The sequence below is a fragment of the Canis lupus genome, chromosome 1, assembly GCF_011100685.1.
Source record: "Canis lupus familiaris isolate Mischka breed German Shepherd chromosome 1, alternate assembly UU_Cfam_GSD_1.0, whole genome shotgun sequence".
NCBI classification, from domain to species: Eukaryota; Metazoa; Chordata; class Mammalia; order Carnivora; family Canidae; genus Canis; species Canis lupus.
In genome coordinates, this window is record NC_049222.1 from 114,833,513 (window position 1) to 114,839,512 (window position 6,000).

The following is a 6,000-nucleotide window of genomic DNA, read 5'->3' on the forward strand; positions in this document are numbered from 1 at the left end:
GGTAAAGTCCTCACAATCTTGGCAGCACACAGATCCCTCCTCCATCACTGCCCCCCTCATCCTATCCACCCTCATCTGCTGCTTGGACCATTACAGCAGCCTCCCCGTGGGTCTCCCTGCTGTTGCACCCCACGATCCGCTCCCCGCATGGCAACATGAGTAATCTTTATAAAATGGAAACTAGATGTTGTTTAAAGCCTCCCAGTGACTCCCCATTACACACAAAACGAAATCCACACTCCTTACCTCAGCCTGCCAGCCTCTGGTCTATCTGCCACGTCTTCTCCACCTTCCTGACCTCACTGCCTACTCTGCCACATGGGCCTCCTTAATGGTACTTGACCATCCCGAGCTCATTTGCACCTCAGGACCTTTGCACTTCCTGTACCCACTACCCACTCTATTCTTTCCACCTCCTTTCTTAGGCCTGGCTCATTCTTTCTCATCGGTCAGATGTCTCCATCCCCCGGTCTGGGTCAGGAGGCTCTTTTAGAGTCCTGCAGTCCCTGTGCCTCCTATATCCTAGCCTTGATGCTTCTGCTTGTGCTTCCCTATCCCAGGCCTGACACTCCGGGCTGTCATTGTCTGGGGATGGGTCTGTCTTCCTTTGTATACTAAAATCCATGCAGGTAGGGCTAGGGCTGTGTTGGCTGCCAGGGGGACCAGTGCTCACACCCAGAAAGAGTGTAACAAGGCTCTGCCCATCCCTTTCCACACTTTGCCTCCTTCCTCCCTCAAGTCAGTACAGCTTCCTTTCCCACTAGCAGCCCTGAGAGATGCCTCCCAAGGAGAGGCATTGAAGGGTCAAAGTTGTGGTCACTGTCCTGGAGGTCCTAAAGGGCAAAAGCCTGGATGTGGAGGCTTGGTTGGTGTCAGGCCCCAGCTAAGCCCACCACATGAACCATCTCCCCAGCTATTCTCAGTCAGCCCGGGGGGCCATAAACCCACCATCTCAGGGCCACAAACTTGCCACAAAGCAGGACGTGGAGTGAAGGGAACCCTTGAGCCCTGTTGGAAAGCGGACTGGTACAATTGGTTAGGAGAACGATTTGGAAGGTCCAGGATTTCCACTGTGAGCCACATGCCCAAGACAGACTCTGGCCACAAGTATACAAGGAAATGCATTCTAGACTGTTCAATGCAGCATTTGTCACTCTCCCAATGGGAAACCACCCAAGTGTCCCCCAAAAGTAACAAGTAACTCCTATGTGGCACAATCATGAAAAGAAACACTTGTAGCAGGAACAAGGAATCCTACAACTATACACATCCTCACGGAGAGAAATGCAAACTCTGATGTGGAGCAGAAAGGGCAGGCTGTTTACCGGGATGCCACTTACATCATCCGTGAAACTGGAGAACAGTGGTGGTCAACCCTGGCTGGCCATGAGGACCACATACTGATACCCGCCCCACCCCAGGCCAAGTGAATCCAAGTCGGAGTCTCCATGGCTGGCCTGGGCCATGACAGTTTTGAAAGCTCTCCAGGTGACTGCAGCGTGCAGCCAGGGTTGAGAGCTGTTGCTCTATCATCTGCGAACACATTCAAGGGTAGGAACGGTAGGAAGACCTGCAGAGAGACGCTAGACACCAAATCCAGTGCAGGGATAATACAGGCGGGGAGGCCGGGGAGGGAGGGGGATAATGCAGGCTGTGAGTTTGGTCCCAGGCCCGATGCTGGAGGCGTGGATGCTCTGTTATGTTGAAAGCTTTACTTTTCCCCTCCCCGATTTAAAATGTATCATGAGGAACAAAACCGGCAAATAAGAAATCACCTGCCTCAGGTCCCATGGCTGGTGACAGGGCAGGGACCTGAATTCGGGTCTCTGATGCCAAAACCCTAGCTGTCCTTATCTGTGCAGCCAAGCCTGGGATGCTGAGCAAGCTGGAACCACGAGGGCATGAGGTTGGGCCAGCCTCGCAGGACTGCCTGGCAGTGTGCCCACCCGGTGACCCTGCCAGAGCTGGAGGGGGTGCAGGGCAGCTGCCTGAGAGAGCCAGGAGGCAGGTGGGGTGGGGCCCTCCCTCATTTCTGAGGTCCTCCCCAGGTGGTGGCAGCAGCAGGACTAATGCCAACACGGCGCATAGCAGGTGCCAGGCCCGGGGCCATGCGCTTCACACTCTGTGCCCTTGTGGCCATCCTGTGACGTGGCCGTTATCATTCCCATTTTGCAGAGGAAGAAACTGAGGCCCAGAAAGTTAAGCAGGTTGCCCACGGCCACAAAGCCTGAGTGATGGAGCTGTGTGAGCAGCAGGCATCCCACTCTAGCAGCTGCTCCCTGAACCAGTCCTCGGTACTTACGCTCCAGATACAGGGCAGCTGCTCAGCAGCCCCTGCTCCACTGCCCCCCGACCCCTGGGGACCGGGCACCCTGGGGATCCAGATGTAGCCCCGTATCACTGGCTGGGGGTCTGGTTCCAGTCTGCTCCCACCAAGGGACACGGAGAGCCCTTGGAGGCCCAGGGTTCTGTGTCTTGCCCGCTGCTGCCGTCTCAGCACCCAGCACAGTGTCCGACATCCAACCACCAGCCACCAAGCATCCTCCGCTGGCCAGGCTGCTTCAGGCCGGGATTCAGGGAAGGAACAGCAAGGAGAAATTCCTGCTGCGTGGGCCCCACGTTCTTTGGGGAGGGAGGGAGGGGAGGCGGACAACACATGGTGCCCTGACAAACAAGGTAAGAACAGAGCAAAGCCCTGGGGAGAAAACAAGAGAGTGAGATAAAGGGCGTGTGAGGGACAGTGAGGGCCAGGTGGTGCTGGTAGGGCTGCACGTGGGTGACTGCGAGTGGGGGGCGGGCGGGGAAAGGATTCTGGGCAGAGGGAAGAGGAACGTCAAAGACCTGGAGGGTGGCATATACCTACAGAGTTGAAGAAAGCAAAGAGGCCAGTGGGGTTGGACCTTGACAAGGGACCCGGAGAGCAGAAGGAAATGGCGTGGGAGCCATCTGGGACCACCATGAGAGCTTGGGGTTTTAAGTACAGAGAACACTCGGCCTTGTACTGGGTTCCCTTCAGGGACATCCTCCCCAGCCAGAAGCCCATCAGACTCACTTGGACTCGGGGCCACCCACAAACACCCCCACCCGCGTAGGTCCATGAGAACTTTTCTTCCCAGATCACACCCTCCCAAGGAGCCCAGAGACAATCCATTCCAGTCCGGGGAGTGGCTCAGCCCTGCCCAGCCCCCTGCTTCCAGGACAGGAACGTCCTTTAACAATCTACAGTGTAACAACCCAGGGGCAGGAGCTCTGGAGTCCGTCAGACCCAGCTTGGAACCCGCCTCCTGTTACTCAGCAGAAGGTACCCGAGCCTCAGTTTTCCTGTCTGTAAAGTGGGTCTATCCAGGACCCACCTCACAAGTTCGCGGTATAACGAATCAAGAGCGGCGAGCACGGCGTTAGGCCTCATTAAATATTAGCCAAAGTTACGATTGCCCGAGAAGCAGTAGAGCCTGGTACGACTCGGCCCAGAACTCCGGTCTGAATCCCAGCCCCGCAACTTCTTCATTAGATGATCCTGGGCAGATCGCTTGGGCTCTTAATAACAGCGCCAACCCTATAAGGCTGCGGAGAGGGTTAAATACGTGTAAAGCGTCCAAGTGACCGGGCACATAGTAATTCACGAGTGCTTGCTCTTCTTTTCGTTATTTGTGGGCGCGGGCTCCCCTTTACCCGGCCAGGAAGCACCTTTGATGGCTCTGGGGCATCCCTCCCGTCCTCCCCAGCAATGGATCCCACTGGGGTTTCAACTGTTGACCCTCAGGTCCATCATCTGTCACACTCTGACCTTTGCCCCCTCTGGCCACGCCCCACATTTGAGCCCTTAAAAAGGTGGCCCCCCAACCTCAGTCTCGGCATCTGCTCCGCCGGCTGCTGCCGCAAACCCGCAACCCGCCGCCCCGGGGGCTGTGATCTCCGACTCTGGTAAGCGCGCCCTCCCTTCAAATGACTCGCTTTGACCCCCATTTTGTGACCCTCGCCCCGACCCCCTCCAAAGCTCCAAAGGGCCCCACTTCAAATTTCGAACTTCGAGGTCCCCTTCGCCACGCCCCCTTCGCCACTCTGACCTCTGACCTCTTGTACACCACCCTCCCCGGCGGCACTGACCCCCGACCTCTCCGACGCGACCCTTCCCTCTTCGAGTGAACTTTGACCCCCGCGGCCCCGCCCCCTACTTGCGTAAACGCTCTCCCACCGCCACGGCCCGGCCCACCCCAATCTCCAGGCCAGACCGCTGATCCTACCGGCTCGGCGCTGCAGTTGCTCGCGGCCTAGCAGCTCGACTCGGAATCCCGAACCCTCACACCGCCCTCAGCTCTCTTGCGCCGCCGCCACCGCGGCCACTGCCGCCGCCATGTTAAATCCCCAACGAACATCCGGGGCTTTCCCCCCTCGCCGCCCACCAGTCCCCATAGCAACGGGGCTGACCGGGCAGGGGGCAGGGCCCGTCCAGGGGCGGAGCTGGGCCGCCGGCAGAGCCCGCTCCAGCCTCTGATTGGTGCAGATTGTCCAATCGGAGCCCTTCGGGCAGAAAATGCCGAGCGGAGATTGGAAAATTTGGAAAGGGTGCGGGGAAGCTGGCTCCCCGCCCAATCAGGTTCTTAAAGGGGAAATGACCATCCGCGTGCGGCAGTCGCACCTTACACCAAAAAACCGAGTAAGCGGGTGGAAGGCAGTAATGGGTAACAATGGCCAGACACAGTTACTAAGCACTTGTGTTCCAGACACCCGGCCAAAAGCCCCTTGCATTGTCTCACTAAATGCTCACTAAATGCTCACCAAACCTCTGTTGTATTATTTTTTTTAAAAGACTTTATTTCTTCATAAGAGACACACACAGAGAGGGGGACACAGAGGCAGAGGGAGAAGCAGGCTCCCTGCAGGGAGCCGGAGGGGGAGGGTCTCGAGCCCAGGACCCAAGGATCACGACCTGAGCCAAGGCAGATGCTCAACCCCTGGGCCACCCAGGCGTCCCAACCCTGTCCTAGTATTAATACTCATCTTACAGGGACAGAAACAGGCTCACAAGGGTGAACTAGCTGCCTCAGGATTACAGGAAGTAGATAATGAGTTTTGAACGACAATCCGAGTCCAGGAACTTGAACTGGAACCAAGACACTGTTTGATCTTAATCTTTTCTGTAAGCTTTTAAAAAAAATAATTCATCCAAAAAAAAAAAAAAAAAAAAGGAAAATACGAGAAAACAAACAACAACAACAAAATCCATAAGCTAAACCCAGACATCCTATCCTATGCTTTCACTCACTGGGTCCCAGCTACGTTGCTCTTTCAGAAAAGATACCGGGCATTCCCCTTCCTCGAGGTCTTTGCATGGGCTGCTCCTTCTGTCCGGAATAGACTCTTTCCCTTGGCATCCTCAGGGCTCCCTCCCTTACCTCTCTCAGCGTTTTACTCAAATATCACCTTATCAGGGTGATTCCTTCCTACCCTAACTAAAGCAGCAAACATCCCTCTCCCATGCTGCTAAGCCCTTCCCCTCATCTGCTTTTTCTTATTTTCCTGCTCCAATCGCCTTCTAACAAACTAGATAATTAGCTAATTGTAGTTATTTGGGTTGTTTCCTCTACTGAAATGTCAGCTCCACGAGAGCATGGATTTTTGTCTGTTTTGTTTCCTGTGCATGCCCAGTGCCCAGTGCACGATGGGCCTGTAGATGCTCAGTAAATATTTGTTGAATGGATGCTTGGCTGAGGCCTAATTCCACGCCCTCCGAGATACTCTTAAATGCTAAGTGCATCCCCCCCACTGCCCCGCCCCAGCGCAGTGTCTAGCCCGTAGTAGCCATTTAATTAATGTCTGGGGGAGGCAATGAATGAATGATGGCAGGATGAGTCATTTTTTTCTGTACATGTACCTACCCTTTTTGTTTTTAACAGAATCAGAGACACACATTTATAAGGGATTTTGTGTTTCCAAAAACAAGATTAGAAATATCACCAGTATCTTTCCACATCATTTTCTTCAAGAACATTAGTTTTA

General features: G+C 54.9%; 1 protein-coding gene across 2 annotated transcripts in view; it reads right to left on the reverse strand.

The window, feature by feature from the left end:
* Positions 1 to 4,434, reverse strand: part of PAK4 (p21 (RAC1) activated kinase 4) — a 43,393-nt gene extending 38,959 nt beyond the window's left edge. Inside the window, exon 1 of one of the 2 annotated variants that reach the window (XM_038528936.1) lies at positions 4,245 to 4,434. The gene's annotated coding sequence lies outside the window, so the exon portion shown is untranslated. The remainder of the gene's footprint in view (positions 1 to 4,244) is intronic. The other variant, XM_038528939.1, reaches the window with a different exon arrangement.
* Positions 4,435 to 6,000: the final 1,566 nt, after the last annotated feature.